This window comes from Lolium rigidum, chromosome 5, assembly GCF_022539505.1.
Source record: "Lolium rigidum isolate FL_2022 chromosome 5, APGP_CSIRO_Lrig_0.1, whole genome shotgun sequence".
Classification (NCBI taxonomy): domain Eukaryota; kingdom Viridiplantae; phylum Streptophyta; class Magnoliopsida; order Poales; family Poaceae; genus Lolium; species Lolium rigidum.
Window position 1 is genome coordinate 221811241 of NC_061512.1, and position 25749 is coordinate 221836989.

General features: G+C 49.2%; 1 long non-coding RNA gene across 1 annotated transcript; it reads right to left on the reverse strand.

Annotated features, from left to right (window-relative positions):
• Positions 1 to 2134: 2134 nt before the first annotated feature.
• Positions 2135 to 3391, reverse strand: LOC124653176. Its single transcript, XR_006987822.1, has 3 exons — positions 3346 to 3391; positions 2312 to 2395; positions 2135 to 2219 (listed from the first exon to the last, which is right to left on the reverse strand). It is a non-coding gene; the product is annotated as an uncharacterized LOC124653176 (long non-coding RNA).
• Positions 3392 to 25749: the final 22358 nt, after the last annotated feature.

Genomic DNA, 25749 nt, shown 5'->3' on the forward strand with positions numbered 1-25749 from the left:
GTAACTAAGCTTGGGGATGCTTGATACGTCTCCGACGTATCGATAATTTCTTATGTTCTATGCCATATTATTGATGATACCTACATGTTTTATGCACACTTTATGTCATATTCGTGCATTTTCTCGGAACTAACCTATTAACAAGATGCCGAAGTGCCGGCTCTCGTTTTCGCTCGTTTTTGGTTTCGTAAATCCTAGTAACGAAATATTCTCGGAATTGGACGAAACGAAGACCCAGTGGGCCTATTTTTCCACGAAGCTTCCGTAAGACCGAAGAACATACGAAGTGGGGCCACGAGGTGGCCGGACCACATGGCGGCGCGGCCAAGGGGGCCCGCGCCGCCCCGTGGTGTGGGCCCTCGTTAGCCCCCCGACTCGCCCTTCCGCCTACTTAAAGCCTCCGTCGCGAAACCCCCGATGCGAAAAACCACGATACGGAAAACCTTACCGAGACGCCGCCGTCGCCGATCCCATCTCGGGGGATTCCGGAGATCTCCCCCGACACCCGCCGGGAGAGGGGATTCATCTCCCGGAGGACTCTACACCGCTATGGTCGCTCTCGGAGTGATGAGTGAGTAATTCACCCCCGGACTATGGGTCCATAGCAGTAGCTAGATGGTTGTCTTCTCCTCATTGTGCTTCATTGTTGGATCTTGTGAGCTGCCTAACATGATCAAGATCATCTATCCGTAATACTCTATGTTGTGTTTGTCGGGATCCGATGGATAGAGAATACCATGTCATGTTAATTATCAAGTTATTACATATGTGTTGTTTATGATCTTGCATGCTCTCCGTTACTAGTAGAGGCTCCGGCCAAGTTTTTGCTTTTAACTCCAAGAGGGAGTATTTATGCTCGATAGTGGGTTCATGCCTCGCATTGACACCTGGGACAATGACGTAAAGTTCTAAGGTTGTGTTGTGCTCGTTGCCACTAGGGATAAAACATTGGCGCTATGTCCGAGGATGTAGTTGTTGATTACATTACGCACCATACTTAATGCAATTGTCTCGTTGCTTTGCAACTTAATACTCGGAGGGGGTTCGGATGATAACCTCGAAGGTGGACTTTTTAGGCATAGATGCAAGCTTGGATGGCGGTCTATGTACTTTGTCGTAATGCCCAATTAAATCTCACTATACTTATCATGTCATGTATGTGCATTGTTATGCCCTCTCTATTTGTCAATTGCCCGACCGTAATTTGTTCACCCAACATGCTTTTATCTTATGGGAGAGACACCTCTAGTGAACTCGTGGACCCCGGTCCATTCTTTAATACTGAAATACAAATCTGCCGCAATACTTGTTTTTACTATTTTCTCTGCAAACAATCATCTTCCACACAATACGGTTAATCCTTTGTTACAAGCAAGCTCGGTGAGATTGACAACCTCACTCGTTTCGTTGGGGCAAAGTACTTTGGTTGTGTTGTGCAGGTTCCACGTTGGCGCCGGAATCCCCGGTGTTGCGCCGCACTACATCCCGCCGCCATCAACCTTCAACGTGCTTCTTGGCTCCTCCTGGTTCGATAAACCTTGGTTTCTTTCTGAGAGAAAACTTGCTGCTGTGCGCATCATACCTTCCTCTTGGGGTTGCCCAACGAACGTGTGAAATACACGCCATCAGATTGCTACAAATTAAGGCAGTCAAAATGAACCAGAACACCCTCCATTCACTGAAGCTACTGCCCGTATCTCATATAAAACATTATATGACCATGTAGCAGAACATGTGCTAATAATAGGAACTTAAATATCATGAGTACTGTTATGATGCAAGGAAAGCTCCACAAGCTTCCCATCCTTATATATAGGTTCATCTTCTGTCCATATGGCTGATATCAACTTGCGGCGTCTTTGTTTTGATGCTACATGCATGGGAAAAAGTTTAGTTAGCACATCAAAAGCAAACAAAAACTAAGTGAGCAATATACAAATACATGGAAGCAGATCATACCATGTGAATTGGTAGTTCTTGTACCAGGTGAAAGATCTTCAAGAGAAGGGGAACTTAATTGAGTAAAACTTGGTGGGTGCTGTGATGCCTTAGGTGAACTCCGTCATCTTTGCTCTTTTAATGGAAGCAACCCTTTCTATTACTGATGCTCTTTTCACTGCTACAGAACGGGCAAGCATATTAACTCCTGGTGAACTTGTTAATTGGACTGGAGATCGAAGTAATGGACTGGTTGACTTTGAACCCACTGGAAGGTCTCCCTAAAAATTAAGACAGACAATTAAACTAGGGATTAACATGTGTTTGAAATGATCATGAACTAAGTAAAACCAAATTAGCCAAAAAAAGGAACCTTGATATTTCTTATTTTCTCTGATCTTGGCTTTCGGGTTTTCCCTTTGTGAAGCTTGCCCTCTCCCAGTTGAATCTGAGATGCCTATTAAACAAAGAGAACTATGTATTTTAGGCTCTGTTCAATAATTCCTATTAAACATATGTTTGAATAAAGAGAAATCATTATGCATAAAAGGTCTACAGACGCATAGAAACAATCAAGAAAACAATATCCCAAGCAAACTTTGGGATATAATTTATATAGCCTAAAAGAACAAAGTAGTCACATCTTCCTATCCCGAAGTTGTCATCATAATACCATCTTTTCTAGGTTTAACAATTCGATCACCATATGGTGTCCGTTGGACATGGTGGTCACTACCACTCACAATCACTCGTAGGCTTTCTTCCGCCATGTTCCCGGCATGAAGGTTGAGTTTGTACCCCTAATATACTATGTCGATGAACTCGTAATTCTTGTACTATAATAAATAGTTAGGACACAAGTGTAAACCACATTTTCTATTTAAGTTAGAAAACTTATTCGTAAAATCAAGTATTATAGCAATATCAAGCAACATTTTCTATTACTCCTGCCTGAGACTCTACTGGACATTTCGAAACTGCACTCAGCCGGATATGCATGTTCGGTTGCTCGTTCGGATTTTGCCCAAATATTAGTCAAAGTTGATGGTTCGAATATTCTATATTACTTTTTTTCTCGCCATTGCTTTCCCGATTATACTAAGAAAAATACAATTGCGCAGTCTGGAACAAGCATGTGAAGATGCTGCAAAGGTTAGTTATTTACACATGTTCTTGTATACGAAATTCAGTTAACTGGTTGCATGCCAAAAAAATCTGAAACAGCTAGCATCAATATATATTCAGTAGCTATAAGTAGTATCACCGGAACGAATAACAAGCAATAGGATATCTACAGAGCCATGGCTAATTTGTCCAGATTGTATCATATGCCTGTGCTAGTTACCACTGAACAATGCCTGTATAAAATGAGAGGAACTACAGAAAAAGTCTGCAATTTTTCGCTACCTTGATGATGGTGGGGACGAGGGAGCTCCCGTTAGGTTTCTTGCGCTCCGGGCGCTTCCCGCCGCCCGCATCCGTGCGCATCCGGGCATCACCGCCGCCGTCCTTGCCACGCTGCCGTTCGCCGTCATCGATCTCTTGGTCGCCCACCCTCCCCACGCCGTCCGTTCCGGAGAGGTGGTTCTCCGCCATCTAAACCTAGTTTGCTTGGCGCCGTTGCCGGCCTAGCCCTCGGCTTCCGTCGCCGGCCTTGGGGGATGTTGACTGGAGAGAGGGAATCGAGGAAGGGGGCAAGGAATCGGCCAAGATGGGGGGCCCTGGAGGTGGTAAAGGAGTTGAAGGAGAGTGAGAGGCCCCCGGAGCCGGAGGAGGAATGGCGGCCATGGTGGTCGTGGCGGCGCTCCAGTGGGGGAGCCGAACGAGGAAGAACTGTGATGGCTCTCTGCGATATGCTCTCTCGCTGCGATATGCGGCATCTGCGGGCCGGCCCGCATACGCCGTTTGTTCTATAAAAGAATCCGTGGGTGACAGCAGATGCGTTTAACTGGGCCTAAATCGCGGCGCCGCAGACGGCCCGCTGCCGCTTGCAGCCTGAACCGGCCGTCGGGTCCTCCGTGCACAGGCACAGCGGCACAACACAACAGACTGTGGGTGGACCAACGTTCGGGTTAGCAACTCACGTGAGGGCGCGCGCGGCCGGACCCGATTGAGGGGCAGGTCGCAGTCGGGCTCGCCCACGTGACCGCACTGGACGATTCAAGGTCTCATTTTTCTTGGGTCGGTCGGGGGGCCCTGGGCGCCCACGATTCGATTGGAAGGCCGCGCGCGAGACGTGACGGGGAGCGTCGTCACGCGCGACACGTCGCTGTGCCTGTGCGTGGGGCGGGACCGGTCGAGCCCTTGATCCCACGTGCACGGTTCGCTGCGTTCTGTCTCTCGTCATTTCTCCGGATCGATCATGGATTCCATGGGGACCTGGAGCTTCCGTGGCCCCGTGGGACGAGAAATTCATTCACCACGCAACAACACCATCATCGCACCGAAGGTTACTATCGTGCCAGACCGAAAGACGAGCGCGCCGAGCTCGATCCTGTGCCGGAAACCTGGCCAGGACCAGCGCCGGTGAGCGAGCTGCCCACCTGACATGATCACCGCACGTGACCCGCCTCGCGCGCGTTAGCCAGACCAATCCGCCACTCACGCGCCTACACTACTCCACTTCCGCCGCCAGCAAGAAATCATTAGCCAAGACACTCCCCGCTAATTAGCCCTCACATGCATGCATGCAAGAGGCCAATATCGATCGATCAGTCGAGTGAACGTTAACTATTAGTTTTCCCTAAGTACGGAGCCTTACTTATTTACAGATCCCTAAGCCGATTCTAAAGAATTAGAAGGCCCTGCAAGCGCAGGGGAATGTCCAGGCCACGGTAAGAACCAGCCTCATCTGTAAACACTTAAAAAACCACCTACAGGGATGATTAGCCCTTTAATTATCACCTGGAATCTTCCGCTCTGTCATGCTGTCGACAAGCTCTCCAGCTAGACAATTAGTTAGTCGATCACACTAATAATTATGTTTTTCGTTGCCAGGGGAGGTGCGTCGCATGCCTTGCTAGCTAACATGACGAGGGCAGTACTTAACTACTATTTGGGTTATGTCCAAAGGAAAAGGATGGGTGCCGTGCGTGCTCTTTTGTTTACGCCTGGCCTGCCGGTCTTTAGCGCGAGCGACGCACGGTATGGCATAAGTGTCTAGACTTTTGTTTTCGAGTAGACTTGTAGTGGTCATGCATGTGACTCTCCATGATTGTCATTATCCACCCCATAATTTTCTCCAGTGTTCTCTTCTCCTTTAAATTTTGTGCGTTCACATCGATGTGCACGCGAGGTCCTGGTTGTTGGTGCTATATATGCTTAATTGGTTGGTGATGTAAAGCAAAACTGAGGGAGAACAATTGATGACGAGATAGAAAAGAAAAGCAACAGAACGGGCGGTGCATGCACACATGGTGTGGTGCTGCGTGCATGCATGATGGTGCTAGTACTACGGACGTAGCTAAAGATCAAGCCATTAGTTAATAGTTAATCCGTTGAAAAATGAAAATACGCTGACATGACTGCGCAAGTGGCAAAAGCGCAGCAAATTGTTCTGTTTGTTGCCCAGCATGGCAAACTTTAATCAGTTTGTATGGTACGGCGAGATGATTAGCCTGTAGCGGCGTCTTGCCTGACAAGGGGAGGTCGGTCGTCCCATAGTCCTGCTGGTGGGAATAAGAAATCTTGGGAGGGACATAACGGTGGATATGAAGCGAGCTCGAGTCAACTTGACCCAATTCACAAATACTCGTTTGTAAGAGCATCTCCACGGGCGATCCCCCAAATAGGCATCGGCAGGACGGCGGGAACGCCGGCAACTCCGTTTGGAGGGCGTCGGCACAACATTCTTTATTTGGGGACGCTGCTTTCACACCGGCGCTCCCAAACCGGCGGCCCCGATATATTCATAAAATCAAATTTAAATGTTGAAAACGATATTCATACGAAGTTCGAATGAAATTTGTACAAATTTAACGCGAGTTTAAACTAAAAAGCTAAAAATAAACATCTAGCTGCGCGGGGAGTCAAAGGCGCTGAAGTCCAGTTCGTCGCCGCTGGACGTCCCGAAGGACGAGCTGTCGGCGTCGTCAGCCTTCTCCTCCTTTGGCGCCGGCGGCTCCGATGGTCCGGCGAGGTAGACGTAGTTGGCGCCGTGGTCCCTGGCGGACCACACCGCCGCCTGCCGCAGGTCGATCGCGATATGCCGGTAGTCTTCGTCGATGGAGCGGCCGAGGAAGAATTTCTGGCCGGGGAACTCCTCCTCGTCGCCGTCGCCACGGAGGGCCGCCTGCGCCTCGACCTCCTTCTCCCACCATTTCTTCTTCGCCGGTGATGCGTGCAATTAACACACGTCCGTTGGGAACCCCAAGAGGAAGGTGTGATGCGTACAGTAGCAAGTTTTCCCTCAGAAAGAAACCAAGGTTTATCGAACCAGGAGGAGCCAAGAAGCACGTTGAAGGTTGATGGCGGCGAAGTGTAGTGCGGCGCAACACCAGGGATTCCGCGCCAACGTGGAACCCGCACAACACAACCAAAGTACTTTGCCCCAACGTAACAGCTGAGGTTGTCAATCGCACCGGCTTGCTGTGAACAAAGGATTAACCGTATTGTGTGAAAGATGATTGTTTGCGAAGAACAAGAAAGAACAATTGCGATGAGATTGTATTTCAGATGTAAAGAATAGGACCGGGGTCCACAGCTCACTAGTGGTGTCTCTCCCATAAGATAAATAGCATGTTGGGTGAACGAATTACGCTTGGGCAATTGACAAATAAAGAAGGCATAACAATGCACATACATATATCATGATGAGTACTATGAGATTTAATCAGGGCATTACGACAAAGTACATAGACCGCCATCCAAGCATGCATCTATGCCTAAATAGTCCACTTTCGTGTTATCATCCGAACCCCTTCCAGGTATTAAGTTGCAAGCAACGAGATAATTGCATTAAGTATGGTGCGTAATGTAATCAACACAAATATCCTTAGACAAAGCATCGATGTTTTATCCCTAGTGGCAACAAGACATCCACAACCTTAGAACTTTCGTCACTCGTCCCAGATTTAATGGAGGCATGAACCCACTATCGAGCATAAATACTCCCTCTTGGAGTTACAAGTATCAACTTGGCCAGAGCCTCTACTAGCAACGGAGAGCATGCAAGAACATAAACAACATATATGATAGATTGATAATCAACTTGACATAGTATTCAATATCCATCGGATCCCAACAAACACAACATGTAGGATTGCAAATAAACGATCTTGATCATGATAGGCAGCTCACAAGATCGAACATGATAGCACAATTAGGAGAAGACGACCATCTAGCTACCGCTATGGACCCATGGTCCAGGGGTGAACTACTCACACATCAATCCGGAGGCGATCATGGCGATGAAGAGTCCTCCCGGGAGATGATTCCCTCTCCGGCAGGGTGCCGGAGGCGATCTCCTGAATCCCCCGAGATGGGATTGGCGGCGGCTGCGTCTCTGGAAGGTTTTCCGTATCGTGGCTCTCGGTACTGGGGGTTTCGCGACAAAGACTATATGTAGGTGGAAGGGTAGGTCAGGGGGCCACACGAGGGACCCACACAACAGGGCCGCGCGGCCAGGGCCCAGGCCGCGCCGCCCTGGCGTGTCGTCGCCTCGTGGCCCCACTTCTTATCTCCTCCGGTCTTCTGGAAGCTTCGTGGAAAAATAGGCCCCTGGGCGTTGATTTCGTCCAATTCCGAGAATATTTTCTTACTAGGATTTCTGAAACCAAAAAGAGCGTAAAACGAAGCAATCGGCTCTTCGGCATCTCGTCAATAGGTTAGTGCCGGAAAATGCATAATAATGACATATAATGCGTATAAAACATGTGAGTATCATCATAAAAGTAGCATGGAACATAAGAAATTATAGATACGTTTTGAGACGTATCAAGCATCCCCAAGCTTAGTTACTACTCGCCCTCGAGTAGGTAAACGATAACAAAGATAACAAAGTTTCAGCGGTTGCTTTCAACTTCAACATGTATATCTCATGGATAATTGTCAACACAAAGTAATATAACAAGTGCAATAGGTAAACATGTAAGAATCAATGCACACAGTTGATACAAGTGTTTGCTTCTAAGATAGAAAGAATAGGTAAACTGACTCAACAATAAAGTAGAAGATAGGCCCTTCGCAGAGGGAAGCATGGATTACTATTTTTGTGCTAGAGCTTTTCACTTTGAAAACAAGAAACAATTTTGTCAACGGTAGTAATAAATCATATGAGTTATGTATAAGATATCTTATAAGTTGCAAGCCTCATGCATAGTATACCAATAGTGCCCGCACCTTGTCCTAATTAGCTAGGATTAACACGGATTATCATTGCATGACATATGTTTCAACCAAGTGTCACAAAGGGGTACCTCTATGCCGCCTGTACAAGGGTCTAAGGAGAAGGTTCGCATTGGATTTCCCGCTTTTGATCATTCTCAACTTAGACACCCATACCGGGACAACATAGACAACAGATAATGGACTCCTCTTTTAATGCTTAAGCATTCAACAACGGGTAATATTCTCATAAGAGATTGAGGTTTTATGTCAAAACTGAAACTTCCACCATTATTCATGGCTTTAGTTAGCGGCCCAATGTTCTTCTCTAACAATATGCATACTCAAACCATTTGATCATGAAAATCGCCCTTACTTCAGACAAGACGAACATGCATAGCAACTCACATGATATTCAACAAAGGTAAAAGTTGATGGCGTCCCCGTAAACATGGTTACCGCACAACAAGCAACTTATTAAGAAATAAGACACATAAGTACATATTCTTCACCACAATAGTTTTTAAGGCTATTTGTCCCATGAGCTATATATTGTAAAGGAAAAAAATAGAAATTTAAAGGTAGCACTCAAGTAATGTACTTTGGAATGGCGGAGAAATACCATGTAGTAGGTAGGTATGGTGGACACAAATGGCATAGGTGTTGGCTCAAGGTTTTGGATGCACGAGAAGAATCCCTCTCAATACAAGGCTAGGCTAGCAAGGTTGTTTGAAGCAAACTCAAGTATGAAATGGTGCAGCAAGACTCACATATAAACATATTGTAAGCATTATAAGACTTTACATCGTCTCCTTGTTGTTCAAACACCTCAACCAGAAAATATCTAGACTTAGAGAGACCAATCATGCAAACCAAATTTTAACAAGCTCTATGTAGTTATTCATTAATAGGTGCAAAGTACATGATGCAAGAGCTTAAACATGATCTATATGAGCACAACAATTGCCAAGTATCACATTATTCAAGACATTATACCATTTACCACATGCGGCATTTTCCGTTTCCAACCATATATCAATGAACGAGGTAGTTCAACCTTCGCAATGAACATTAAGAATAAAGCTAAGAACACATGTGTTCATACGAAACAACAGAGCGTAATATCTCCAATATAAAGAATGCTAGGATCCAATTTTATTCAAACAAAAACAAAAACTAAAGCAAACAGACGCTCCAAGCAAAGCACATAAGATGTGATTGAATAAAAATATAGTTTCACTAGAGGAACCTGATAATGTTGTCGATGAAGAAGGGGATGCCTTGGGCATCCCCAAGCTTAGATGCTTGAGTCTTCTTAAAATATGCAGGGATGAACCACGGGGGCATCCCCAAACTTAGACTTTTCACTCTTCTTGATCATATTGTATCATCCTCCTCTCTTGACCCTTGAAAACTTCCTCCACACCAAACTCAAAACAAACTCATTAGAGGGTTAGTGCATAATTGAAAATTATATATTCAGAGGTGACATAATCATTCTTAACACTTCTGGACATTGCACAAATCTACTAAAAGTTAATGGAACAAAGAAATCCATCGATCATAGCAAAACAGGCAATGCGAAATAAAAGGCAGAATCTGTCAAAACAGAACAGTCCGTAAAGACGAATTTTACAGGGGCACTTAACTTGCTCAGATAAAAATTCTCAAATTGAATGAAAGTTGCGTACATATCTGAGGATCACGCATGTAAATTTGCAGATTTTTCTGAGTTACCTACAGAGAATTCTGCCCAGATTCGTGACAGCAAGAAATCTGTTTCTTGCAAGCAATCCAAATCTAGTATTGACTTTACTATCAAAGACTTTACTTGGCACAACAATGCGATAAAATAAAGATAAGGAGAGGTTGCTACAGTAGTAACAACTTCCAAGACTCAAATATAAAACAAAAGTACTGTAGTAAAAACATGGGTTGTCTCCCATAAGCGCTTTTCTTTAACGCCTTTCAGCTAGGCGCAGAAAGTGTGAATCAAGTGTTATCAAGAGAAGAAGCATCAACATCATTACCAGGGGTGTTGGGAGTTTCCTCCACAATGCATTGTATCTGGTCTATATAAGTAACTCCTCTTTGTACGCTTTTAGGCTTACTATTCTCATCAAACAAATTTTCAGGAACAAGCCAAGCATAATTATTTTCTAGAGCTTCATGCATTCCTAGGAGCTTGCTAGGTATCGATACTTTAATTTCCTTACCATCATTAACATTACTAGTGTACCTTATTCTATCCATATCCATCTTTTCAAGTGTTTTTTTAAAATAAGGGAACAAACCAAGCCTCTTATGCTTGATAAAACTTTTCTAGCTTCTTTAACTATATCTTCAAATTCTCTAACAAGGACTTTTAAAACAAAATTTCTCTTTTCACCCCTCTCCATATCAGAAAGTGTAAGAAACATATGTTGTATTATGGGATTGAGATTAACAAATCTAGTTTCCAACATGTGTACTAAATAGGCGGAAGCACTTTCATAAGTAGGAGCAAATTTTAATAATGGTATATCTTCAAAATCTTCATCCATACAAACATGGGTAAAAAATTCTTCTATATTATCTCTTCCAATGATAGACCCTTGTCCTACCGGTATTTTTTCCAGAGTGTACTTAGGAGGAAACATGATGAAATAAACAAAAGATAAATAAAGTAAATGCGAATAACTAATTTTTTTGTGTTTTTGATATAGAGAACGCAAACAAGATAGTAAATAAAGTAAAGCTAGCAACTAATTTTTTTGTGTTTTGTTTTAGTGCAGCAACCAAAGTACTAAATAAAATAAAGCAAGACAAAAACAAAGTAAAGAGATTGGAAGTGGAGACTCCCCTTGCAGCGTGTCTTGATCTCCCCGGCAACGGCGCCAGAAAAAGTGCTTGATGCGTGCAATTAACACACGTCCGTTGGGAACCCCAAGAGGAAGGTGTGATGCGTACAGTAGCAAGTTTTCCCTCGGAAAGAAACCAAGGTTTATCGAACCAGTAGGAGCCAAGAAGCACGTTGAAGGTTGATGGCGGCGAAGTGTAGTGCGGCGCAACACCGTGGATTCCGGCGCCAACGTGGAACCTGCACAACACAACCAAAGTACTTTGCCCCAACGTAACAGTGAGGTTGTCAATCTCACCGGCTTGATGTGAATAAAGGATTAACCGTATTGTGTGGAAGATGATTGTTTGCGAAGAACAGTAAAGAACAATTGCAGTAGATTGTATTTCAGATGTAAAGAATAGGACCGGGGTCCACAGTTCACTAGTGGTGTCTCTCCCATAAGATAAATAACATGTTGGGTGAACGAATTACGCTTGGGCAATTGACAAATAAAGAAGGCATAACAATGCACATACATATATCATGATGAGTACTATGAGATTTAATCAGGGCATTACGACAAAGTACATAGACCGCCATCCAGCATGCATCTATGCATAAATAGCCCACTTTCAGGTTATCATCCGAACCCCTTCCGGTATTAAGTTGCAAGCAACAGACAATTGCATTAAGTATGGTGCGTAATGTAATCAACACAAATATCCTTAGACAAAGCATCGATGTTTTATCCCTAGTGGCAACAGCACATCCACAACCTTAGAATTTTCTGTCACTGTCCCAGATTTAATGGAGGCATGAACCCACTATCGAGCATAAATACTCCCTCTTGGAGTTACAAGTATCAACTTGGCCAGAGCCTCTACTAGCAATGGAGAGCATGCAAGAACAAAAGCAACATATATGATAGATTGATAATCAACTTGACATAGTATTCAATATCCATCGGATCCCAACAAACACAACATGTAGGATTACAAATAAACGATCTTGATCATGATAGGCAGCTCACAAGATCGAACATGATAGCACAATTAGGAGAAGACGACCATCTAGCTACTCGCTATGGACCCATTGTCCAGGGGTGAACTACTCACACATCAATCCGGAGGCGATCATGGCGATGAAGAGTCCTCCGGGAGATGATTCCCCTCTCCGGCAGGGTGCCGAGGCGATCTCCCGAATCCCCGAGATGGGATTGGCGGCGGCTGCGTCTCTGGAAGGTTTTCCGTATCGTGGCTCTCGCATCGGGGGTTTCGCGACGAAGACTATATGTAGGCGGAAGGGTAGGTCAGGGGGCCACACGAGGGACCCACACAACAGGGCCGCGCGGCCAGGGCCCAGGCCGCGCCGCCCTGGCGTGTCGTCGCCTCGTGGCCCCACTTCTTATCTCCTCCGGTCTTCTGGAAGCTTCGTGGAAAAATAGGCCCCTGGGCGTTGATTTCGTCCAATTCCGAGAATATTTCCTTACTAGGATTTCTGAAACCAAAAACAGCGAGAAAACAAGAAGCGGCTCTTCGGCATCTCGTCAATAGGTTAGTGCCGGAAAATGCATAATAATGACATATAATGTGTATAAAACATGTGAGTATCATCATAAAAGTAGCATGGAACATAAGAAATTATAGATACGTTTGAGACGTATCAGCCGGCTGAAATGGTGGCGAGGCGTCCTCCTCCTTGACGCGGGAGCGACGGCCCGACCCCGTCGTCCGACGAGCCGGAGCAGAGGACGCGCGCCTCGCGTTGTTGCGGATGATGACGCCTCCAGAAGGAGGCGCGGGCGCGGCTGAGCGCGTGTGCGACGGCAGACGATCCGGTGCATGAGGTTCCGGACGCCGCAGTCCGTTCCGGCGCCCTCTGCGTGGTAGGCGGCGGCGCCATGTTCGCCGCCTGCGGGAAGTATAGCGGCTCCCATTGCCCGCGGACGCGTGGCCGGAAGCCGTACTCGCGGAGCGTGTCGTAGACGGAGCGGCCGTACCACCAGGCACGGCGGCCGACGTTGTTGAAGCGGCCGCCCGAGGGTTTGTCCGTCCGCGCGATCTCGACTGCGCGCTCGTGCTCGAAGCGCCCTGCCCAGGACGGGCTGTCGACGGCGTTCTCCGGCAGGCTCCTCTCCTCCGGCGTCATCGCAGTTCCCTGGCGAGGGCCCGCGTCTGCGGTTCTCGCGGTGCCGGCGGTGGCACGGGGAAGCCTCCGTTGGAGACGTGCCAGCCGTGCGGCAACTTGTACTGTACTGGCACGGGTATGCGGTGCCTGTACAGCACGTCGGCCTCGTCGAACGTCAGCTGCGTCGAGCGGAGCATGCCGCCGTCGCTGCCGCCGATCTGGTCATTGTGCGCCATCGCGTCGGCGGGGTGCGTGTGGGTGGTGGTTCGCGCGGAGGTTGAGGACGACGTCGGCTAGGGTTGGACGGCGGGAAAAGAGAGAAGTGCGCGCCGGTGGGTTTTAAGGGATGCGGCGGACGCGCATTGAAGGTGCGTGGGTAAGGTAGGTGGACGCCGCGTGTTCATTCGCCGCCCTCGCCGTTTTGATTTCCGCGCGGGAGGCCATTAACGCCGATGACAAACCTCCCGCGTCATTTCCGATGCGAACCGCCGCGTCCCCTTGCTGACAAGGCGCCCCCACCTGCGAAAACCGTCGTTCCGCGAGGCGCCGCCGCCCAATTCGTTGGCGAAGGGGCCGACACGGGGTTGCCGGCGATTCTATTTTGCTCAAAAATTGGCCAGCGCCGTTTGGGGCGCGCCGGTGCGAGCCCATTTTCGCTCCCGGCCCCCAAATTGCTATCGGGACCGCTATCGGGGCCGCGGGTGGAGATGTTTGCTCAACTCAACTCATTAACATAACAAGTTCAAAATCTATCTTGGCTCTACTCGATAAATGGTTGAGTCGTCTCGATAACCTTGATAAGTGTTAAAATATATGATATAGCCATTTTCATCAGTTTGGATTTTTGAAAAACGTAGATAGTACATCAATCTAATATGGTACCATATGTTGAGGTCTCTAGTTCAAAAACCGCCTAATCCACGATTACCCATGTCTATTGTCTTTCTGTTTTTTCAGCCTCGATGTGAGGGAGTGTTAAAATATACTCCTTCCGTTCCAAACTATAGTGCCTATAGTTTTTTTTGGCACGGTTACCTAATACCCCTAAAATTAACGATTTGAGATTAGAGTAAAATGAGAGAAATCGGTAACTTTCTAAATTAACATAACAAATCCCACAAATCTCTCTAGTTCACTCTCCATATATGTGCAACCAGGTTATATTAAGAAAATAAAAACATTTTTTTCCAAAATCTAAGGAATCGTTGGGGTCATGTATTAGGAATCTCAATTAATTGTTTCCTTTTTATGGATTTTTTTTTCACGCATGTCGTGTGGGAGCTGACCGGTAGAGGGGGTAATTGAAAAAGAGCCAAGCTACAATCTTATATTTTGAAATAAATACCAAAAATCTATAGGCATTATAGAAAGAAACGGAGGGAGTATAGTCTAGCCCTTTCATAACTTTATACTTTTGAAAAACTTAGACAATGCATTAATTCAATAATAAGCTCATTAATAAATTGAACAACATAATAAATTCATGGCGGAGTAACCGTACAGGAAGGAAAGTTCACCAATGCCTCTTTGTGTAGATTTTGGGAGTGTTCAAGTATATTTGGCCTACTGATCGGATAAGGTGTTTTTGAACCTGAGCTCATATGCTTGTGGTTCAATAAAAAATAAAAAATAGTAACAAATTCAGAAAAATCTGAAATTTGTGTGCAATGAACATGAACAAGTGTTGTAACTACATTCAAAAAATAAGAAAAGATATATGTAGTGGCCTGTGCGAAAAGTTGATAAATCGGAGTGATGTAAGCAACAAATCATCTAGATGTTCCAAACAACACTACATTTTATCTTTTTCATAGATCAGTACATATATCTTTTCCCAGAGATTTTTGGGTGTAGTTACAACACTTTTTCATGTTCATTTTACAAAAAATTCTGATTTTTTTATTGTTTTATCTTTTTAATTAAAGTAGGAGCATATAAGGCTGGTGTTCAAAACTGGTTTTTTGCTACTGATCCTGGTTTATCTTTTGTGTTGATTAATTTATGAGCTACTAGTATACAAGTGTTAGGATATTAACAATCTTACCTAGTACTTGCAACCCGACCCATTAAACTCGTTTTCTTTCTTTAGACAAAATAAAGGTAAAAACTCAGCTCGGCTCATTAACGTATTAGTTCGAGCTGAGTTTTCCTCGAAATAGGCTTGCGCCCCGCTATATTAATATAGCAAACGACCCGATACAACGAACGCGCTGGGGCCGCAGCACAACCAAGCCCAAAAGAAAAGAAAAAGAAAGGAAAGAAGAAAAAATGCCGACACCGGCAGATCGACGAAAACGAAGATGACCCGCAACCGCTGCGCCCTCCGGAGAAGTACCACCACGCTCCTAGCACGCCGAGGCACCGCATACCAAGCAACACCTTCACCAAGGAGACGACGATGACGCCGCTGTTGCCCGGACTAGTCCTAGGGTTTCCCCCGGTATGCGGAGGGGATTGGGGAGGAGGTACACCCGACGCCCTTCAGGAGGAAAGGTGACACCCGTAGGCGTCACCGCGTCGGTGTCGAGCATGCCGACAGGGATTTCTCCCGACCACCAAACCGACCACCCCAGACGCTCCGACGTGCTCCACCTAACCTGCCGCCCACCCGCACACGCCACCACGGTCTTGTAGCCATCCTCGCCGCCAATCCGTGGTCACCGGAGCAAGGCCTAGACGAAGAAAAGGGATGCGGCGGGGACGGGGGTAGCAGCACCGCAGCCACGCGGGAGGAACCGCCTCCACCGCTTTCGCGGTAGCCGACCGGACGAGGCTACGAGGCGGACCAGGCCCGAACCGGCCCGGCCGGACCCAAAAGGGCCCGTAAAGCCCCGCTGCTACGCTGCAGCTGGCCGGCCGAAGTGCCGCCGCCGCCCACCCACCGCCGCCCTGTCTTCTCTTCCTCCAGGGAGCGCCGCCGGCGTGCCAAGAGCAGAGCCACCGCCGTGCCCCTCCGGGCCCCGCCTGGGCCCAGATCTGGGCCGAGCGGCCCTGCCATGGCGCCGCCTGAGCAGCTCTCGAGCTGAGTTTTCGAGCAGTCTTATTTTGTTCCTGAGTTAAGTTATATTTTCACCGCTTACAATGTACTATGCGCAGCAAGCCAGCAACACTGCTGTCACGTGAGCGGCTGAGCACCTTCTGCGCATCTATCGCGGCACTGCAGAAACGGTCCCATACGTACGTACACTGCCGTGAGTGCCTCCTGGCTTCTTCTCGATCGATTGGCTCGGTAGATGCATGCATCCAAGCTGCTGGCGCTAGGAGATGACCGGGTAGTTGATGCGGCCGGGCCCGGGCCACGCCCACGCCCACGCGCCGACCAGCCTGCACACGCGCGTCGCGGGGTCCCTGTCTCCAATGCGGCTCCGGCGACTCCAACCAGTAGACCGGGAGATGCTGATGATAACGAATGGCGAATTTTGATTATGTCTTGTAGTTTCAGATGATCTTTGCAGTAGGCGATGGAAAATTCTTCTAGCTGGATGCTTTTTGCTAGTTGTATGTGTTGTGAATTGTATATGTGGATTGCCTAGCCCTTTCCATCAGTTTGGACTTTTGGTTTAAGTGGCTGAGTGCGTTGAGCTAACATAGTATCGAGCGCTCGGTGCCTCGAGTTCAAATCCTGGCTTTCACATGGTTTTCGCAATTAAGCCTAAAAATTGCTGTTGCCCCCCTCTTTAGCCACCGCTGATGCCCTGTTTCGGTATGCTCTTCTTCTTTCACGTGTTGACTTTCTCTTCTCCCGTCACACGCGAGTGGGGGTGTTGTGAAATATATATGTGGATTGCCTAGCCCTTTCCATTAGTTCGGACTTTTGGTTCAAGTGGCTAGTGCATGAAGCTTAACATGGTATCAGAGCCCCAGGTCTCAAGTTCAAATCCTGGCTTTCACATGGTTTTCGCAATTAAGCCTAAAATTCGTCGTTGCCCCTCTTTAGCCACCGTTGATGCCCTATTTCGGTGTGCTCTTCTTCTTTCACGTGTTGACTTCCTCTTCTCCCGTCACACGCGAGTGGGGGTGTTATGAAGTGTATATGTGGATTGCCTAGCCCTTTCCATCAGTTCGGACTTTTGGTTCAAGTGGCTAGTGCATGAAGCTTAACAGATAGATGTGTTACCCTTTGAACCTCTGCAGTGTACGGTAGGTTTTTTTGCCCCGCAGCTTGGTTTTCGATGCCGAGATCAAGCAACGGTTTTTTCTACCACTTTGATTTTCTTTGATGGGCATGGTCTGTCACTTTCTTTTCCTTTCTCTTGTTTTGTTGTAGAAACTAAACATGTGTATTTCCATTATGCTTGTAATGAAAAAGGGAAAAAAAAGTCCCTGTTGGAGATGACCACACGTTGTTCCGAGCATGCGCGTTCTGTACAACTTTGGAGTTCGAATGAAGCGGGTGCGAGAGGATAGCATCTAAATCTTGAATCTAAATGTATTGGTTTTGTTCACTATATGAGAATTGATCAAAAATTGGATGAAGTTTAGTCAAGCTAGTTTTTGAAGTTTTTGAAAGACACAAGATGATATTTTAGGTTCAAAATAATATTCTTGCACAACCTTGCATAGTAGGTTTGTCTATTTTTATAAGGTGCAAGAAGGTGCAAGAAATGGCTTATGTACCATTAACAGGCATTTTGTAAATAGACATTAGAATAAAGAAAAAGGTTTCCTATTTTTGGATGGAATTGATATGATAAAACATATCAGTAACATTTCCTATTTTTATTTGAGAAAGTGTTTTGAATTTTTTTTGAGAAAAAATAGAATATTTTAGGTAGTCAAAATAAAGAGGTTTAGTGTTTTAAGGGTTTAGCTTTATTTGGAGGGAACTCCAAATTGAAATGAGTGTGGGTATTATGGCCTTGGAATGAATTGAGAGGTTGAGTTGTGATGAGCTTGGTGAGGTTCCTAAAGAATCCTCATGCACACAAATAGGATTGGGCACGCACCACACACAAGCAATCTAATCACGGACAAAAAGAGTCACGCATAGTCAAGCAAGGGCAATACAAACAATTATCAGACCAACCAAGAAAAAGTTGTTGAACAGGTGCTCAAAGATGATCATGCCAGGTAGGGTTTTAAGAAGGGTCTAAAAGGAAGATAATAGTGTTTTGCAAAATATTCTAGAAATAGTGGAGACATAAACATCCCCCTTTTCTATAGCTTTTCAAAGGTGTTTGAAAAAAAATTGTAAAATATTTATAAAATAATGTTTGTCAAAGGGGTGGATCATACCAACTTATAGATCTCTAAAGGTTTTACAAATACTTAGTTTGTAAATTCTTTGTGTCAAAATAAATCTTGGCTATTTGTTTTGGAAAAAGTAAAATTACTTGAAATCGGAGAAATTCGCAAGATAAAGCTTTTGCCAAATACATGGTAATATTTTAAATGACTTCATCACACTAGGCACAAGGATTGTGTTGGTTCACAATCTGGTTCAAAAACCAACTTAAACATACATGCTTTACACATCAAACAAGACACACATGCAAGAAATCATGTTTCAATAGGTTAACACAAAAAGGTTTTATTGGCACTGATTTTCACAATACTAAACTTGGCTTAAACAAAGTTACAAAAGTTGGGCCGTTACACTTACGCTTGGGTGAAATGCGTGAGACCTGAGCATCGGCTCAGAAAGTATCGTTGTATGCGAAGGTGCTCTCCTAGATCTAGGTATGGCGGCAGTTTGCCTCATTTTCCGTCACTTCCTGCACTGTCCGTGAACGGTAGTTGGAGGAGGCACAAATTTCTCCAAAGGTGGAATTTTGATTTTTGTTCATGTGAGTTTTTTTTTTTTGCAAATTTGCCTGACAAGCATGTTTGTATCTGAATGGCAGCATATATGTAATCTTTGTAAACAAATTGTCCAATAAAATGTATGGTTGAACTAAAACGGACAGACGTAATCCATTTGGCGGAGATACACTGTTGGAACGGGGTAGTAGGCACAATGATACGTACTCATCCAGAGGCTCGATTGAAGCAGGGGAGCAAATCTTGCAAAGCGATCTGAGCGGCGTACGTGGCCATGTGGCCGGCACGCGACATGCATGGCAGGACACGGCGCCGGGCGGCCGGGCCAACCGACCTGACACTGTGACGCGACATGGCCTGACCTTACCTGACCCCCACGCAGATCCGCTTTTCCGACCCTGCCGCACGCACGCACGCAGGCCCGCGCGCACGAGACGTAGGCAACCCGCGCACGCCACACTCGGGAGAAAGAGGCCAACCGGCCCGTCACATCGATCGACCCGACACGCGCGCGCTATCAACCGGCCCGTGTCCATCCGTCCGTCCATCCATCACGACGTGCGCGCCATCGACCGTCGCTTCGCCACCGCCCACCGTCCGGCCATGCACAGCGCACAGGTGAAAGCGGCGCTGATCGACTGACTGTGCATGCACGTGAACTCGATCTACCGAGGATCAGTCGCCATGCGTCCCGGTCTTTCTTTTCCGATCCCTGCGCGCGGTAAAAGGGCCATAGCCGATCAGGTGGCGGCATCGTACGAGCCACGTGAAGCGATCATGCGCCTGTTCAGGGGTGACGAAGCCTGGCGCTGGTGGAGCCGGCGCCTAGATTTACTTTGCCGCAGGCGACAGATTTGGGCCGCGCGCGCGCGCGCGCTTCTCTTTCACGGCTGGCTGATTTCACTTTCACCGTGGATCGGATCGGTCGATAGGACAGAAAGCGAAAGGCGTGCGGAGCGCGTGCCGGTAAAAGCTACGACGCGGAAAGCGAGCCACGACCGGCGATTTACACAAAAATAACCCAAAAGTAGAAGAAAAGACGAGACCGACTCCTCCGTAAACTATTTCACCACCTACTCCTTATGTGCGCGCGCCCTCTCGAGGCGCCACACATGCCCACGTGGCGCCCCTGCGCTGGCGCCACACACCCATCCTACGTGGCCCGTCGACGCCGAGCTGGCGTGACCCCGATCCGACGTGGCGGCACGAGTGGCGCCGCTCCGGCCGGCGCCACACTTGAAGCGTGGCGCCCCTAGGAAGGGCGCCACACATTGACTTAAGTTTGGGCGCGCGCGCGCCCAGCCCGACCCTCTTCTTTCTTTCTTCCTCTCGTTCCTCTTCTCTCCTCCAAAGGCGCCTCGGTTTTCTCTCTCCTCTCTCTCCACCCCACCAAATCAACCACCAAATCGTCGGATCCGTCCGTGGAGATCGTTCCCAACTCGTTGCTTGAGGTAATCTCCTCCGTTTCCCTCTTTTCATCCATTGATTTTGTGTATTTGCTCCAATCTATATGTGAAACCCTAGATGTGGATTTGGTTGATTTGAGGGTGGAGATGGATTTGGTTGGATGTTAGGGTTGTTGAAGTAGAAGAAATGGTAGTGTGCTAGTTTGTATGGGTAGATTATGTTGATTATGGTATCTAATGAACACATGTGTGGCGCCCTTCCCACCGGCGCCACACATGCAAGTGTGGCGCCCGTGGCATCGTGCGCCACACGTGCCAACTTATATGACCTATTGGGTCGAAAACATCCGGGGGCTCGGACGATAAGTCCTTAGCCGTTTTCGCGACCCTCTTTGTGTGGCGCCCTTCCCACCGGCGCCACGAGTGCTTGTGTGGCGCCCGTGGCATCGGCGCCACACATGCCAACTTATATGAACTATTGGATCCAAAACATGCCGTAAGACAAATCGTGCGGGACTTAGCCGTTTTGGCGACCCTCTCCGTGTGGCGCCCGTGGCACGGCGCCATGCAGCATGTGTGGCGCCGATGCCACGGGCGCCACACAAAGAGGGTCGCCAAAACGGCTAAGTCCCGACGATTTGTCTTACTAAGTATGTTTTGTGCAATTAGACATGCATCCGTAGGCGCCGATGCCACGGCGCCACACTTCGCAATGTGGCGCCGGTGGGAAGGCGCCACTCATTGACATGTGTTAAAACCATGGAAAATCCTACCATATTCCAACAAACCGCCATCATGTCAAAAGCTATGTCATACACACATCATATCAACAACCATTTTGTACACACATCATGGACATAACATCATCAAACCTAACATCGTAGCACATAGTTTCATACAATTTAAGATAGCATTCAAACAACACGAAGCAACGAAGATAGAGTTGACAACACTCGACGTTCTAACTATCGGTGTCGGAGCCGGATTCGCCGTGTGGGGGTAGTGCACACTGGCAGCGGTGTCGTCGAACACCTTGACGATCATCTCGCCGTCCCCTCGTACGAGGAAGGTGAGCCGGCGGCCGGCTCGAGGTGGAGGTCACGGGCGAACTTGTCCCACCCCGTGTGCAGGTACATCTTGCCCCGCCCGTCGAACAGACCTCCACGGGCCGGCGATAGAAGTTGCGGCCTAGCCTCCCGTAGGCCGCAAGTGCGCCGGCTCGACGCCGTCGACGAACTCGGCGAACTTGTCCGGTAGCCGCTTGATGCCGAGTGGGTCGTCGTCGATGCGGAGGAGGAACTCGGCGCGGCGTTCGTCATGCGAAGACGAGGAGGATGCGGGTGACGGTGATCGTGGGGCCCTTGCCGCTCCACCGCGGCGGCCCTTCCCGGCCCGGGGCGCCCAGGACCGCGGCGGCCGCCCCTTCCCGTCCACCGGCACCGGCCATCCTACATGTTTACGTTTTTGAACCATATTACGATCCTTTCAACTAACAAATATGAGTAACTCCATCACAAATACTAGGCATACATGTGGGTTCATACACATACATACACATACATACATAGAGTTCATACACATACATGTGAAATTTCATATGTAGATTTCTACACATCTATGGTTCAAACACATGCATACATGAGGCTACCATCTCCAACACAAACAATACAATATAGAGTGCACAAAAGAAAGAAAACATGTCTAGGGTTCATGTCCAAATCTAGCCCGATCTATGAAATTAGTGGATGAATGGAGAAGATTTGAAGGAGATTACCTTGACAAATGGATGGGGAACGATCTCCACGGACGGATCCGACGATTTGGTGGTGGATTTGGTGGGGGAGAGGGAGGAGAGAGAGAACCGGGTTGGGGAGGAGGAAGAGAAGAAGAGAAAGAAAGAAGAGGGTCGGGCTGGGCGCGCGCGGCGCCCAAACTTAAGTCAATGTGTGGCGCCCTTCCCGGGGCGCCACACTTTCAAAGTGTGGCGCCGGCCGGAGCGGCGCCACTCGTGCCGCCACGTCGGATCGGGGTCACCAGCTCGCGTCGACGGGCCACGTAGGATGGGTGTGTGGCGCCGGCGCCGAGGGCGCCACATGGGCATGTGTGGCGCCCTTGAGAGGGGCGCCACACAAAAGGGTTAGATTGGTGAAATAGTTTCGCCGGAGGGTCAGTCTGTGCTTTTCTTCCACTTTTGGGTTATTTTTGTGTAAATCGCCGCCACGACCCACGAGGCGTTGGCGTAATCGTGCCTAAACCGACCAGCTCAAATTGAGTTACCGCGGGAGTTCGAAATGAGGTACCGCAGGAGGTTATCAGGTGTTAATTAAAGACCGTTTAGCGCTGTACTGCATGAACTCAAAACTGTCAGGTTCAGGAGATCGCATCAAGCTACTCTGTTTGGTGGGATCAATCAAAAATAATCTCGTGTGAGGACATCTCCAGTGGCGTCCCGAAAGCGTCCCAAAGCAACTTAGCGTGCCAAAACGGTTCCAGCCTGCACTAACTTTGTCCGGCGCGCCATGATACGGTGTCCGGCGCCCCGAGGCGGTCCCCGTCCACAGGGGACGCACGCCGGACACAACGAAAAGCGAGGCGAAGGGACGCGGGCCCGATGCGCCGGCTCGGAAGGCTAAAACCCCGTCGCCTACCTTTGGTCAAGCGACGTTAATGACGTCCCTGTTTTCCCAGGCGACGCATGGCCGCGTGGCCGTCCGCGCCGGGCGTTATTGCGTGCAACCACCAGGCGACGCATGGCCGCGTGGCGGAGGCGTGGGCGCTGTACCACGCCCGATATCCGGGCCCCGCCGGACATGCGGCGCGCCGCGCCACGGCGGTTGGAAGATGGCCGTGAACGGCATTGGCGTCCCGCCGCCGCCGAAGCCGGGCACGGACCAATGGAGGGACGGCATCAAGGCCCGGCGGGCTCAACTCACCGCCGAGGAGCGGGCGGATCCGACATGGGCGGCCAACAACAACGACGACTGGTGGAAGACGTACTTTAAGGCCAAGTACGACGTCGAGATGTACAACACCCACGGGCTCGTCGGCGGGCCCAGCAGCGACGACCTCGAGGACTGCCAAGGGCTGCGGGTGGCGTGCTTGGCGTCCATGAACGACAAGGACGCCTGGAGGGGCGACCTCGACATGTCGATCTCAATGTCCATCCGCGACTCTGGCAAGCCGCTCGTGGACCTCACCGACGACGGCGAGGCAGGACCAAGCGGCTTGGTGAAGGACGAGCCCATCGACGAGCGCGTTAAGCAGGAGGTCGTCACCGACGACATGTACAATTTCCAGTAGTACTACGACGCCCGGCCGCCGCAAGTACTTGTAGATTAGGTTTAGTTTAAATTTAGTCAAATTTCGTTCGAATCTATGTAAGTTTGGACGAATCTAATCGAATCTCGCTTAAGTTTAAAAATTTTAAAATTTTGTTTGGGGGACGCGACTGAGGAGCGACGTCCCCCAAATACGGTACGAATGAAACACGTCCCCAAAAGCTCAATCCGGCGCGTTTTGAGGACGGTTTGGCGACGGGACTGGAGTGACATGGAAAAGGACGCAAGGTGTGGAAGCGAAGCGGGGCGGAGTGGCCCGGCGGAATCTGGCGCACATGTGCGGCCCGCCCGTCGCAATCCACGGGATGCCCGCAATACCCGGCTCCATGTGCCGCTCTGCCCCACCACCACCCTCCGGCCCCGCCCAGCAACCGTCACGTGACGCCGCTCTCCACGTCGACACATCATCATCATCATCTCCCCGGCCGGCCGCACCCCGCACGACTTGCCGACCCCGACCCACCACCACTCGCTACTCCTCGGGATCGCCCCACGCGCCAATCTACGGCCGCCGAAGTGGGCCCACCGCGGCACGTGCGAGCGCCGCGCGCGACAGGGCCGTCACGCAGGGAGCAGTACGTCTCGCGGCGTACCGAGGACCAGGTGCGAGCGCGTGCCGTATAAAGTTTCACACCGGCTCACACGACCTGCTTCTGCCTGCCTACCTAGCTAGCCGCTGGTACAGGAGGACGAGGAGAAGACGAACAGGCCGTCGCACCAGAGCAGCGAGAGTTCCACCGGCCTTCCGCACCGTCCTGCGCGCGTCGGCGAGTGGGGAAGATCGTTCCTCCGGCGGTCGTTCCTGTCCTGCCGGACAGAATTAGGCGGACGGCGGCGAGTCCGCCCGCGACTTGCGGCGAGGCGATGCAGCTGATCCTCGACTGAATTGCTGGAATTATGGGCATCCAAGGTACGCAAGCACAGACGCGCGCCGCGCAGGCTGTGCGCGTGCGTGATCTGTATAATATCTGTAGTACCTGTATTCTTGCCAGCTGATCCATGGCGTTACGCCGCCGACGTTGCCTAATTCGGCAAGAGATTTGCACGAGCTGCAGGGAACAGCAAGGCGACGCACGACTTCCTCTCGCTCTACGCCGCCGCCGCCGGGAAAGATCCTTCGCTCCAGCTCCACGACTCCAAGCCCGCCGCTGCCGCATCTCAAGGTACGTAGGCCTCCGCGCTTCCACTCCATTGCTCTCTCTGATCGCAACAATTCTCTGTCCCTGCAATACTAGGGTATAATCTCGAATTGGTAGATAGGTAGGCTATAGATACTTAGATCTGCAGGGCTGTTCAAAAAAAAAAAAATCGTGAGCTTTTCGCTCCTGAAGAATGCGACCGGCGATCGAGTTCTTCTTCGCCGAACTCTTGACTTTTGGCCATGCAATTCCTTCGAGACCAGCCTTGATTGAAGGAATCCAGACCGGAACGCGTGAGAAATGGAGCACTGGTAGGTGGTAGCTAGCTCGTCGTTACGGTGGCGTGCGACGACCGACGATCGATTGGGCCGGCCGGGGTTCGAAATCTTCGCGTCAAGATCGTGCTATACGAAGCGAGACGGCCGGAAGCCACGACGATGGGATCCATCACGTGTGGGTTGGACGTAAGCGCTGCCGTCGACGGCTTCCCCTTCCGTCCGTCCAGCCTATCTGGCCGGGCCCCACGAGGCCACGAGCTTAACCATGATTAGGCCAGCATAATCCTAGCTAGCGTTAGCTGGTCACTACTAGTTTTTTTTAGTAGCACGCTTTCGTTTTTGCTGTTGACGAGTTTTACTTTTGTTATTACTGCAGGTTTCTTTCTGAAGACGCACGATTTCCTGCAGCCGCTGGAGAACCCGCCGGCGGCAACCGTCCCGGACAGGCAGCACGCGCTGCCGGGCGGCATCGGCACGTTCACCGTCAGCCAGCAGCAGGTGGCCGGACCCGGAGCACGGCCGACGGCGGCGGCCGCGCCGGTGGTGGTAAAGCCAGAGCCGCCGGCGTTCGTGCTGTGGGGCCAGTCCACGGCGGCGCAGCCGATCAGCGCGCACGCA